The 14,614-nt window shown below is 42.4% G+C and overlaps 1 protein-coding gene across 2 annotated transcripts in view; it reads right to left on the reverse strand.

Annotated features, from left to right (window-relative positions):
- Positions 1-14,614, reverse strand: part of MAPKBP1 (mitogen-activated protein kinase binding protein 1) — a 54,768-nt gene that overhangs the window by 36,819 nt on the left and 3,335 nt on the right. The gene's annotated exons all lie outside the window — the stretch shown is intronic.

Raw genomic sequence — 14,614 nt, forward strand, 5'->3', positions numbered from 1 at the left:
CAGGAAGCCAGGGAAGAGGAGAGCTCCCAGAAAAGAGGGGTAGTTGATAGAAGTGCCAAAAAGAAGTGGAAGAGGCACAAAAAGGACTCTCCAGACTCTAGAGCCATCTGCCACACGGGTGGCACACAGCACAAAGTCCCAAGAGGCCCAAATCTCTAAACACGTGATCCCAGGAACCCTGGGCAGGGCCGTCTAAGCTTTTCTACTCACTCTCTCTCTTTCTCTCTCATCCCTAGATCCGATCAGTCCACAAGAGCTAGAGTAGAGGCACTAGTCAATGGAAGATCCAGTCTGTGGAGCCAAGACAATGGCACTGCTAGAGAAGGGCTTCTTGCTTGAGCCCATGAACTAATGACTGGTTTGGATTTGCTCTTCTTTTCTTAGTGTGAGAGGCCACTACAGGGAGCCTTCGATGGCAAGTCAGCAGCTGCTCCCTTAAGAAAGAGAACTAAGAGGCCAGAGCCACAAAAGACCAGGGTCATCTAGGATTTAGCTGATCTCAAATTGGTAAAGAAACTCCAGCAACTGGGAGGAAGTCGATCTCTGTGTTTGTTGCCGTGTTTTGTTGCCACCAATTTCTTTTTTCCTCCTTCTCCACTTCTCAATCCCACTAATACAAGTTATAAATACCTGAGTTAGAAGTCATTCCAGCCAAACCATGGGCTTGCTGTTTCTATAAACAAGCATGTCACAGACCTGTCCATGGCAGAGCACTCTCTGCCTTTCCCTCCCTTCCCGCAGGTTAAGAATAACTATGCTTGTCTCTTGCCCACACACTACACTCTAATCTCACAAAGCAGATTCTCAACCAGATTCTGAGAATTGCTGCTTATGTAAAAGCCACAGAGGAAGCCCAAGGCCGACAGGCTTTGTGCAGAGACTTAGCCAGCTGGACGGAGACCCAGTGACTAGCCTGGGAAGGGGGGGCGGGGAGGCGGGTATCATGCCCAAGCTCACTCACTCCTGCTCCTTCAGAGTCCAAAGTGCCATCTGGTCAGAGGCAGGAAGGGACACGATGGCCACTCCAAGACTGTAGAACAGATCTTGCCTCTTCACTCTGCTCCTGGTCTCTATCCTGTCTGGCTGATTTGTAGTTCCAATATCTGTACCACAAACGCTCCCAGAAACAAATAACTTCCAATATGACAAAAAAACCAGGCTCCCAAGCTTAGAGTTCAGCATTCGTTGGAGCTGAGCCAATTCTCTGGTGCTGGGATTAAAATAGCCTCAGCTTCTAGGAAGGTAAATCTGCCACCGCTTGGGAGGAGGTGACCTCTAGCCATAAACCCCTGAAGACTAGAGAACAAAGGTTCCCAACCCTGGCCTACCAAAAGAATTACTCATAGGGTTTAACAGGGTTTTTTTGTTGTTGTTGTTTTTTTTCAGATATCAATCCTGCCCTATCTCCATCCCTTGCCTCCACAAGATTCTCAATCAATAGATATAGACTTGGGTTTGAGAATCTGCATATTCAAGCTCTCCAAGGGGCTCTAATAATCAGGTAGGGAACTCTTAAAGCATTTTGCCTTCTTATTTCCAAATTTCAGTCCCTCCTGGGACTAAGAAGGAAACAACGTTCCAAGTATTTTCACAAGTGCCAGACCCGAGGCATTTGGGTGGCTCAATCAATTAAGTGTCTGACTCTTGATTTCAGCTCAGGACATGATCGCACAGGTTTGTGAGCTCAATCCGCTGTCAGCACAGAGGCTGCTTGGGATTCTCTCTCCCTCCCTCTCTGCCCATCCCCCATTGGTGTTCACTTGTGCTCACACGCGTGTACTCCCTCTCAAAGTAAACAAATAAACATAAAAATAAAAGAATATCCAGACCCATGGGGTGTGAATGGTCTTATGCAGAGACAGGATTTACAGCTGTAAGAGCTATCCTTCACTGAATGTATACTCTGCGGAAGAACTGTGCTAAGTACTTTACAAGATTATCTCACTGAATACCCTTGACAAGTTTTTGTTTGTTTGTTTGTTTTTCTTTTAAGTAAGCTCTATGCCCAACATGGGGCTTGAACTCATGACTCCAAGATCAAGAGTTGCATGCTTCAGCCAGCCACCCCATACCCTTGACAACTTTATAAAGGACTAGTATTATCTCCATTTTATAGATGAAGGAATCAGGTTAAGTAGTGAGTGCAAGAACCAGGATTTAGATCTAGGTCTGTCTGCCTGGTTCCAGAAACTTTGGTGATCTGAGGAGGAAGTTCAGTTTCTCCAAAACCACCAAAATGGTGCAATCTGTGAAAGAGTAAATGAGAAGTCACCATGCCTTTGTGGTAGCATCAGGGACAGGTCCGAGAACCAAGGAAGAAGGCAGAGGGCACAGGATGCAGAGGGCAATAAGGTCGCCTCCTGCTACCTTTAACATATTTTAAAACACTAGCCAGTCTTTTTTTTTTTTTTTAAGTAGACTCCATGCCCAACGTGGGGCTTGAATTCACAACCCGAGATTGAGAGTTGCATGCTTTACTGACTAAGTCAGCCAGGCATCCCTATAAATTAGCAGGTCTTAGGGTGCCTGGTGGCTCAGTCGGTTAAGCGTCTGACTTCAGCTCAGGTCATGATCTCATGGTTCATGAGTTTGAACCCTGTGTCAGGTTCTGTGCTGACAGCTAGGAGCCTGGAGCCTACTTTGGATTCTGTGTTTCCCTCTCTCTGCCCCTCCCCTGCTTGAGCTCTCTCTCAAAAATAAATAAACATCAAAAAAATTTTTTTAATTAGCGTGTTTTATCAGTAGCCAAAATGGATCTAAAAAAATGGGTTATGACCTCTCCTCACTGAATGGTGGCAGAGAAAAAGAAATAGAGGTCTTCCAATGTCAGAGTATCCCACCTGGTCACAGCTTGCTCATGTCCAGCCAGCACTAGAACCTACAGTCAACATGGACAGCTGACACTCACTTCCCAGGCAACGGACATTACAATATCAGAAGCAGGAGAATCCAATTTCGTATGCAAATGGCGGACAAGGTGAAGGCAGCATCAGACCTCAAATCTGAGTTCTGGAAACCAGGGCCTCTAGCTAAAGCACTCAATTATAATAAAACCATCAGCATCCACCCAAGTTCAAAGAGCAGCTTTAACAACACAGTGCCTGGTACAGAGCAGGCACTTCTCTCTCTCTTCCAGTTATCAGCAAGGCAAGGATAGAAGGTACCTCAATTTAAGCAACGAGAACAAGGGAAAAAGTTTTTTTCCACTCTAGAGTCAGTCCTCTCTACAGCAAGACCAGAACCACAAACAACGCTTTGTGAACTAAAAATCTGACCATCTGAAGAAGGGTCTGATCCCTCCTCATTCACCAACTCTACACGCCTGAGTTTTCTTAATCTCATGGTTTCCAAACTTTGTAACCAGGGAAAATACTGACTGTTCCTTATCTGGACTAAGTGTGCGAAGTGAATGCGGAATCTGGATCAAAAAGGAGAATGGGGAGAACTCTTGGTACCCCGGTAATCATGCCAACTTGTGCCATGAGACTCCCCTGGGAAGAAAGAAGGTTTCTTCAACATGTTATTCTCTATAAAACGCTCACTTCCTTTCCAATCCAAACGCCAACACCCTGGATTAGGCCTTCAGCACCACATTCCTATATATAGCAATGGCTTTCTAATCAATTTCCTTACTGCAGACCCTGTCCTCCCTTCCCTCAACCTGTCAGAATAATCTTTCTATAGCAGAGCTTCGATCATGTCCCTCCCCTGCTCAAAAACTTTCAATGGCTCCTACTGCCAACTAAATAAATTATAAATGTCTTAGCCTAGCAACCACAGCTCTCTGTCAACTGATCCTACCTTTCTTCTATTTCCTACTACACATCTATATGAATCATGTGCATTTGTCAATCTGGATTATTCACTATTCTGGAAAGGTGCTTTGGGGCTTTAGTTTACATTCTTATTCTACCAGGAATGCCCTTCCCTTCCACCACCCCCTACTGAAATCCTACCCTTCCTTTCAAAGACCAGCTCAAATATCACATCCCCTGTGACTCTTTGCATGATCACCCTGGCCAGGATGATTCCTCCCTCATTGGTACTCTTACAGAAGCACTTAATTTGCATCATTCAGATGGTATGTGCTACTTAGTACCTTGTACAGAAGATCTTTATGGATCTGTCATCTCTCTCCTACTAGTCTCCTGGGAGGCAGAGGCTGTATCTACAACTCCATGCTTATAGCACAGCGCACAGTGTTTACTATGTATTTGTTGAGTCTATTTTTAATACTTTAAAAATATTTGTGAAAAGTCTTCGATTCATCTTACCCCGTAAGTTCTTTAAACTCCTAGAGACTTCCCCATCTCTCACAGCCAGCCCTAGAAGGTGGAGCAGGAAGCAAGATTTTGATACCTTTCCAGGAAGACTGGGGAAGGACTGAATGGAATAATCCATGTGCTTTAAATGATTACAAACAAAACTGTTTTGTCCTTGACTTCAGTAAATACACACACGGCATGGCTCTTCACAAATCTGACTTAAATTATAATTAAAGACTAAGTCTAAAAACATCAGAGATAACTTTTTAAATAAAAGTGATAATATTATTATTTTAAAAGAGTTTTACCTGTCCTTTATACTCAGAAATGGATGTAGCTATAAGCAGTTGTTCTGGATGTTGAAATTATGAATTTATTTTCTTCCTTATGTTTCTCTATACTTCTTGTGTAAAAAATCTTCTCAGAAAGCACATGCACTTCAGAAAGTATTAAAAAATATTTTGTTTACCAAAGCTAACCAAGGAAATATTTCTGGAAGATACAAACAATGGATTATTTCAAATTCAACAAGTTAATGATGAATTTGTGAGAAAACATTTTTATGTCCTGTTATTACTTAAAAAAAACCCAAGTTTATTATTATTTCACATATATTTTTCACATTTGTGCATAATTTTGTGCTTGAATGAGCATAGATTTTTAAATTTAAATTTTTAGATTTAAATATGAAATACACATGTTTCAATTAGAGGATTTTATCTTTATTGGGTTTTTTTTCTACTTACAAAAATAATACAGACTCACTGTAAAAATTTCCAACATTACAGAAATATAGAAATGCAGACAGTGAATGTCCACCATAATCTACTAACCCTCCCTGAGGTAACCAATATTAACAACAGTTTGGTATTTATAGCCTCACTTATTTTTCTATGCATATACTAACATACATGTTTTAACAAAAATATAAATAGTCATTAACATAAAAGACAGTTATACAATTTGCTTTTTGTCACTTAATATATCTTGAATACCCTTTCACATCAGTAACATCAGTACATATAGACTGACCTCTTTTCAAGAAGGTGAAGGTATTTCATTTTATGATGTATCCCAATGCCCTACTGATGGTTACTTGAATTATTTCAAATATTACACTATTGTAAATAACACCAAAAAAAAAAAAGCAGTTATATACACGTTTGTGTGGTATGAATGTTTGCATAGAACAGATCCCTAGAACAGATCCCAGAATTGTAACTGCTAGATCAAAAGATATGAATCTATTAACTCTTCTCTTAATGGATATTACCAAACTTCCCTCTAGGAAGGCTGGATCAGTGTATGCTCTCACCAACTGTGTAAGGGTACGAATGCACTTGTTTCCCCACATCTTTGTGGATATCTTCTTTAAGTAAACATTAAAGAGAATATTTCACTCTTATTACATTAGACACTTAAAACAATGGGTTATAAAATTAACACATTTTCACTCTGCCTTTGAATTCTTAGTCTGAAAGGAAGCTCTAGGACTAATTCATTTCCTGAATTATTTCTCAATACAAATGAATTGGCTCCCAAAGAAGAAAAAAGTTATCTTTAGAGAAGCTATTGCTCTTAAAAAATATGCTCATCACTCCAGTGGTTTCTCATCAGACATAGTAAATTAGGTAAATTAGGACTTTCATCCCCATCCACCCGTGGTTTACTGGTTTGACTTTTTTAGTTCCCAAAACTCATATTCATAGCCCTGAAATAATAAATTACACAGTCGTTTGTATAAAAAAAAATATTTGCAAAGCCTTCCTTTTGGTCAGGATTGTTAATACAAGTTAGAATATTGGCAAGAAAAAGGTACTGAGGATAGGTCACAATAAAAAGCTACACAGGGAGGATGATTCAATGCTGGAACAGAAGAGGCTGAACCTGCAAAAAAGAACTTCTCACAAACGGAAACTTGAAGGAATAAAATCTTGCCAGAAAATTAGAAAAAAATTCCTTAATATTCTAGAAATCCATGGACCCTGATAATATTAGCAACCCCTTAACAGCTATAAACTTATTTAGACCTTACAATGTGCTTTCACATTCATTAAATCTCCTTTAATCCTCACAACAGCCCAAGGAGGAAGCCATCAGTATTCTAATTTTACAAATGAGAGAGAAGCCAGCTCCCTCCCCCACACATGCACACACACGCCTGACTACTCAATATATGGCTGGCTCAAGGAAATGCAGCACGGGCATCACTTGGGAGCTTGGTAAAATTGCAGAGTTCCAGGGTAGGCCTGAATCTGAATCTGCATTTTAACAAGACCACTGCCTCTTGCCCCTACCCACTCCTCTGTCTGCACATTAACTCTTAGAAACCATGTTCGCTAGCCAGTTCTGGGTTTGCTATGAGGGAAAGCGTCTAAGACAGCTGCTGTGGGGGCTTTGCAAAAAGCCTGGGGAAGGAAGGACATCATGAGGAGAAAGGACGTGTTTAGAAAAGTCCGCAACAGGTTATATGTCATATGAAAACAATCTTAGATGTTGTGTGCTTTCCCAAACAGCACCTGACCAATGAGCATCAGGGTAACTAACAGAGGGAGGCCCACAGCCTGCCTGTTGCATACTTAGTTCTGACAAGCAGCTGCTTGCTTTTCTCCAACGCAGCAGTTGAGAGGTGGCAAGGGTCAGAGTTTCTGAGCATGCTCTGAGCTCCTCCCCCATGATCACAAACTGCCTGTGGGCTGCCCTCCACCCAATCCACCTGGCTTGGGGCTTCCTCTCCTCAGACTAACTGGGGCAGCTGCAGGAAAGCATGTATTAAGATCCTGTGCTTTTTCACCCATGATGTTATCCTCACTGCCTATTTGAGAAAAGAAATCAAAATAATACAAATTTGAGATGAGGTGAGGCAAGACACTTGCTCAAGGAACTAAGCAACCTTGGAGCCTTTCAACCAGAGTCAGGTGGGCAAATGACCTCATTTTTGCTCTTTTTCATGTTCACTGAACTCCATTTGGCATCATCCAGGTTGGCTCCGGCACGTGGCATTTTTAGATCCAGTTTTTTCCCCATAGAACATAGGCATTTCAACTCAGCGATTCTCCACAGCTTCAAAGATACGGTCAGTTGTGAGTAGGGACAGGCACAAGAATAACAAATAGGTGGAGTACAGAGAAAAAGAAGGAGAGGTTTGGGGTAGGTAGAACTAGCAAGTAATCAGGAGTGTGAGCTACACAATCAACTGCCAACTAAGGGTAAGACAGGTTCAAGGGCCATGAATCCCACACACCCAAACAAGCAAGGCATCTGTTGGTCTCCACTGCACTCCCCCACCTTGCTCCAACCCCAGAGAGAAGCAGCAACTACTTTCAGCTTAAGGTCATCTAATGCCACTAAACTGCACCCTGTCAACTTGACATTCACGTACCCACAGAACCACAAGTTGAACTGTTCCTAATGGTACCACAAGGCAAGGAGTGGAAATCGGGAGTTGGGGTGAGAAGAAAAGCAAGGATGTAGAGGTATAAAGGAGGGTTACCAAGTGATGACTCCACAACAGTCTGAGAAATTCATTATATCAACTTTTATGGGGAAAGTTGGGGGAAAGGTGTATTTTTTCAGGTACTGCCCTTTTCCAAGCTGAACGCAGGGTGCAACTCTTGGCTATAGCAATACTAGGCATACTTATATGCTCAGTGTCACACTGTGCACACGAAGACTCCCTGGGAGAGGCACAGAATCAAGATTAAGTGTGGGCTGGGCATCTGGGTGGCTCAGTCAGTTGAGCATCCGACTCTTGATTTTGGCTCAGGTCATAGTCTCACAGTTATAGGATCGAGCCTCACATCGGGCTTGGTGCTGGCAGAGTGGAGTCTGCTTCGGACTCTCTCTCTCTCTCTCTCTCTCTCTCCACCCCACCCCCGCTCATGCACATGTGCTCTCTCTCTCTCAAAATAATAAAACATAAAAAATATATATAAAGAAAGAAATTTAGAAAAAAAAAAAAAAAAGATTAAGGTAGGCTTTGTAGTTAAGATAGCCGAGGTCTGAATCCTAGTCCCGCCACCTACTGGCTATGTAACCACCAGCTACCCACCTAACCTCTCAGCATCAGTTTCCTCACCTACAAAATGGTGACAGTGACAGTGTTTATTGTAGGGTGATGTAAAACATGAATGAGATAATATATGTAGAATGCTTAGCACAGTACATACATAGCAAAAGCCAATAAATGTTATTTATTATTACCACTACAAGTATTATTATTTCTAGTATTAATTTAGGAGAGTAAGATAAGGAAAGGAAGCACTGACAACAGAAGTTGGAAAAAGTGGTTCCAGTAAGCACACTGCCTGAGAATGTTGAATAGCACAAATTCATAATGGATGGGGAAAGAAAAGAAACTTGAAAAGCAAAAACATAGTCAAGATCAAGACCTTGGGATTTAAGTTAAAAAATCATATTAGGGGCGCCTGGGTGGCTCAGTCGGTTAAGCGTCCGACTTTGGCTCAGGTCGCGATCTCGCGGTCTGTGAGTTCGAGCCCCGCGTCAGGCTCTGTGCTGACAGCTCAGAACCTGGAGCCTGCTTTGGATTCTGTGTCTCCCTCTCTCTCTGACCCTCCCCCCATTCATGCTCTGTCTCTCTCTGTCTCAAAAATAAACGTTAAAAAAAATTAAAAAAAAAAAACATTAACCACATAACACATAAACCTCATCTCCACCCTTACCTACCTTGATGACACTGTTAGCATCACATCCTCAGAAACTGCCAACACCTTGGTAGTGCTCCATTTCTTGACTTTGGGTGGTGATTACGTGGGGGACTATATTAGAATTATATACAATATTATATTATAATACTTCACAAACTTTCCTGTATCTGCTATACTTCATAATCTTTTTTTAATTTTTTTTTAAACGTTTGTTTATTGAGAGACAGAGCATGAACAGGGGAGAGGCATAGAGAAAGGGAGACACAGAATCTGAAACAGGCTCCGGGCTCTGAGCTGTCAGCACAGAGCCCAACGCGGGGCTTGAACTCACGGACCGTGAGATCATGACCTGAGCTGAAGTTGGACACTTAACCGACCGAGCCACCCAGGCGCCCCCTTCATAATTTTTTAAAGTGTGTTTTGTTTTTGAAGTGCCAGCACCTTTAACAGGGTCAGCTGAGTGTATGGGGAAATGAGCAGAGGCACCACTAAAGGAATATCAAACTCAAAGCCTGATGAGACATGTGGGAAGTTAGAAATTGTAGGGCGCTCAGCATGAATGAGAAGCAATGTTCAAATCCAGGAGAACCTAAGAAACTCCCTTCTCAGGATTCCTCCAAAAGAGAATGTGACACAGTGGAAAAAAAAAAAAAATCAGCCATGTGGTTTCACTAAGTGTTCCAAGATCTTAAGTAAATTTAAATCTCAGCTACGAAAGCAGGGGCAGGGAAGGGAAACCATCTTCAGCTTCATTCCAGTTTTAGGAAGAGATTAAAGTATATAAACTTAGAAATCTAGTCTAAAAAAAACACACTGTTTTATAGACCAGAGAAGCAACAAAAAGCATTACAAACATTCTGTGTGATAAAATGAGAGGGGGTGGAATTTACTCCCTAGAAGTCTAAGAGGAGATACCCATCCTGTGATGTGAACTCAGTCTTCTGTAAGTGCCCTTCAAAACAAGAGGAAAATGATATAGCCAATTAAGAAGCATTGTAGACTTGCTGATATAACTGTTGGGAAGAAGGAAACCAAGGTGTGGGAAATGTGAACACTCAAAAATACCAACCCTAAAGATCCACAGTGCCCAATGTGTCTGTCATACTCACTTTATTTCTGGCCCTCCCCTACCGGAGCTTTCTTTTAATTTTAAGAGGTAACAGAAGTTAAGGTAAAACCTACAATGTGGACTCGATTCAGCAAACATCCAAGCAGGTGGGTTCTCACTGCACAACTCTACTGACAAGTGCTGTAAAAGGAAGCTGACAGAAAACCTGGCCTTGTCCGGCATTAAACAACGGAGCCCAGAGGAGAGACTTAACTTGTAGCAGTGGGAATGTGATGTATAATACAACAAATCCTACTGAAAACACTGTAGCTTGTTTTCTTACCAACATTGCAGTCAGCCATAGAGTAAAACCAACAGATACTCTGAGAACAACAATGCAACAGACCACATTCCCAGAGAGGCTTAGTTTGAATAAACAAAGTCCCAAATTTCAAGCCCTGGACTGTCTTCCAAACAAAGGGGCAGTGATAACAGCCACAAGCCCAACTTTAGATTCAGTGGGTTGACAGAGAGGTCACAGAAGTCAGGCTGATGGCTCATTTCTACCAACATTTTCTCACGAGTCAAGAAATGAAAACACACAGGTGACAAAGAGAAGACAGAAGTGAAGGCAGAGAAATCCCAATGGCCCCAAAGACATTCAAAATATGGGCAGGAAGGGGCGCCTGGGTGGCGCAGTCGGTTAAGCGTCCGACTTCAGCCAGGTCACGATCTCGCGGTCCGTGAGTTCGAGCCCCGCGTCAGGCTCTGGGCTGATGGCTCAGAGCCTGGAGCCTGTTTCCCATTCTGTGTCTCCCTCTCTCTCTGCCCCTCCCCCGTTCATGCTCTGTCTCTCTCTGTCAAAAATAAATAAACATTGAAAAAAAAAAAAAAATTCAAAATATGGGCAGGAAATAAGACAGTGACTCAAACTGATCCAACAGGGGACACCTGCCTTAAATTACAAGTGAGGAGGGAAAAGAAACTAGGAAAGCAGCAGTGCCGTCAGACTCTGAAATGAGTGAGACCAAGTAGATGAGGGAAGGCTTTGCAAGACAACTTACAGCCTGGGCTATTTTAGACAGCAAAGGAAGAGTTGGGCTGGTGAGAGAAGAATCCTCTCTCTCTCCAGTGAGAATCACTTTGAAGGCTGAGGGCAGCTGCAGGCACCGGAAGGAGAAATGAAGCGGAGATCAAAGGAACAAAACCAGGAGAACACCTCACACTTTTCATTGCACGCCACCTGTTTTGAGGATCTCAAGACACTTTACAAGCCTTACTTGAGGAATATATCAGTGACAGAAGACTCAGCAAGAAGTTGCCCAAGGTCATTCACAAAGGCTGGTGAGCGGCAGGGCTCCTGCCCACAGGGGCCCTCTATCCTTTGTCATCTAATTGTAGGTGGGGAGCCCAGGGAGTGTGTATTAAACACTAAAAACTCTGGGTTCCTATGAGTGCCAAGGGAAGTGGGTAGTGGAATGGTGACATAAAAAACTGGCCAGGACTCAGGGATATTATCATAAAGTTTCCTATTCCTGCCCACAGAGGAAATTCCTGCTGATCTGTCTTAGTAAGGCAATTATCAGTTCCTCATATCTGACCCTACAACAGGGCAGTTCTCTCAGATCTATCTCTGACATAATAGTTTACAGAGCAATCCGTCTAAAAGACACAGTGGAGATAACTATTCAAGGAAAAGAGTATACTTAATGGACTAGCTTTCTATACCCTCAAGAAGCCTCAATGAGGACTTGGGTATGAAGCCAACAGACTTCAGGGTCCTAGCACTTAAGCCAGGGGTTCGTAACCCAGCAGTGGACTTCTGGTGGAGCTTAATATATCCACAACCACTAAACTCTATTCCCAGAGCTTCTGATTCCATATAGCTAGGATGGGGCCCAGGAATATGCATTTTTGAAATGCTGCACAAATATCCTATCTCACTGCTGTCCTGACTCCTCTCCTAAGTCGAGAGCCATCAAGCTTGAACCATTGATCCATGAATGCTTTGAAAATGAATATGCTTCCCCACCACCAAGGAGGCAGATTAAAGAGTCTCAGGACTGGGGCACCTGGGTGGCTCAGTCAGTTAAGTGTCTGACTTTTGATTTCGGTTCAGGTCATGATTTCAGGATCATGAGATCAAGCCCCACGTTGGGCTCTGCATGGACAGCATAGGGCCTGCTTGGGATTCTCTCCCTCCCTGTCTCTCTGCCCCTCCCCCGTTTATGCTTGCGCTCATGCTTACACTCTATCTCTCTCAAAATAAATAAATAAACTTAATAATAAAAAAAGTTTCAGTACTAATACCTGGACTCAAACACTAAGCAAAAGCGAAAATTAGATTATTGCCAGTTTTTTCTCTTCCATGAAAATCCCCTACACAAACTCTTCTTAGAGCCACATATGAAAAGGCTCCACCATACAATGAGACATGAGCAAATTGTGGGGAAAAATGAGACAGAGAAAACATTAGAGCTGTATCCATAAAAACAGAGAACTAGAAGAAAGCTCCAAGTCATCTTGCCCATTGTTTTCAAAGGAATAATACATACCCCAGACTGGATAAATGGCTATTAAGGAGGAGGAGGATTTCAAAACCTCTTCACTTACTTTTTCAAAATCTAACGGCTCTCCAGCACAGGCAATCCTTTTGTATCTCTCAATGAAATCATGCCTGCTCGGCTTCATTCCATTTCTGTCCTTTGTTAAAACAGAAAAACGACCCAGCTCCTTCCACATAAAAATCTTCCGGAAGCTTGAAGAAAAGAGGGGGAGGGCTAGCTCCCCGGAGCACACACATGCTGAAGGAAAACACAGCCTCAGCTGAGATGAAAGGCAGAACTGACAACTGTACAGGATTTGAAGCTGAAAGGTGTTTACAACTGATAACTTTGAGTTACACTTCATCGAGACTCAGCAGATCTGGCATAAAACCTCAAATTACTCTTCTCCAATTCTATCTCAGTGCAGAGACTTCCTTCCCTTAGAGAAAGTTTAATACAAATCCCAGCTCTCAATTACCCATTTCTCAATCAATACTCTCAACCCCCATTTCTACTGGCTTTCATTTCAAGCTTCTAACCATATTTAAGCCATATTTTCAACTAGGTCTCTCCTGAATTAAAAAGTCTTTCATGAGCACTACCTTCTGCATATATGTACTTCCCCTTCTCACTTGGGCTCTTCACTCCTAAATAGGCTACATCTCTACTTCTTTTTCAACATTATTCCTAATTTCAATTTCTCTTTAAAGAGGTCACAAATCTGCTCCTAATTATTTCCTATTCTTCTGGAATTCCACGTTTATCCCCACTATATTTGACATCATTCATTTATTCTTTTCATTCATTTATTCATTTAGTATTTACTGCATACCTTACACTATATTGTGATGTGAAAGAAATAAAAAGCAAGGCCCTTGACCATAAGAAATAAAGGCACACAGGGGCACCTGGGTGGCTCAGTTGGTTAAGTATCTGACTTTGGCTCACGTCATGAGCTGGCAGTTCATGAGTTTGAGCCCCGCTGTCAGGCTCTGTGATGACAGTTCAGAGTCTGGAGGCTGCTTGGGATTCTGTGTCTCCCTCTCTCTCTGTTCTTCCCCCACTCACACTCTGTCTTTCTCTCTCTCAAAAATAAATAAAGATTAAAAAAAGTAAAAAGTAAAAAGAAAGACATACAGGGGTGCCTGGGTGGCTTAGTTGGTTAAGCCTCCAACTTCAGCTCAGGTCATGATCTCATGGTTCATGGGTTCAAGCCCTGCCTTGGGTTTCTGTGCTGACAGCTCAGAGTCTGGAGCCTGCTTCAGATTCTGTGTCTCCCTTCCTCTGCCCCTCCCCCACTTGGCTCTGTTTCTCTCTCTCTCTCAAAAATAAATAAATATTTTAAAATTCCTGGGGCGCCTGGGTGGCGCAGTCGGTTAAGCGTCCGACTTCAGCCAGGTCACGATCTCGCGGTCCGTGAGTTCGAGCCCTGCGTCAGGCTCTGGGCTGATGGCTCAGAGCCTGGAGCCTGTTTCCCATTCTGTGTCTCCCTCTCTCTCTGGCCCTCCCCCGTTCATGCTCTGTCTCTCTCTCTGTCCCAAAAATAAATAAACGTTGAAAAAAAAAATTTTTTTTTAATTAAAAAAAAAATAAAAAATAAAAAAAAATAAATAAATAAAATTTCACAGAAAGAAAGAAAGAAAGAAAGAAAGAAAGAAAGAAAGAAAGAAAGAAATGAAGACATACATAAAAGAACAATTAGAGATTGGTCCCAAGGTACGGGGCTACTCAGAGAAGGCTCTATGGCTCCAGCAAATATAGAGTTGGATCTAAAAGTAAGTGGAGAATTTGGTGAAAAGGCTACTTTAGACAGAAGGAACAATATGACTCAAAGCAGCAGGCTATGAGGTAAGAGCTCCATAAAGGCCCTCTGTCACCACCTTCTTTGCCCCCTACAACCATCCTCAAAGGCCTATGTCTTCTGGTCTTCAAATTTTATTTCAGAGTTAGTTATCTGTGAATCACAAGCTTTCTGACTGCTACCATGATTACCCACAGCCAACGCACATTAGAGCAGCTCACTAAGCTTTATACATCAGATCCTAGATGGACTGCTACAGGGCAGGCTTTTAGAGTCATCTTAGGTAG

Source organism: Lynx rufus, unplaced genomic scaffold (genome assembly GCF_022079265.1).
Source record: "Lynx rufus isolate CCGP_SWC_20201006 ecotype Redwood Valley unplaced genomic scaffold, mLynRuf1.p SCAF_13, whole genome shotgun sequence".
NCBI classification, from domain to species: Eukaryota; Metazoa; Chordata; class Mammalia; order Carnivora; family Felidae; genus Lynx; species Lynx rufus.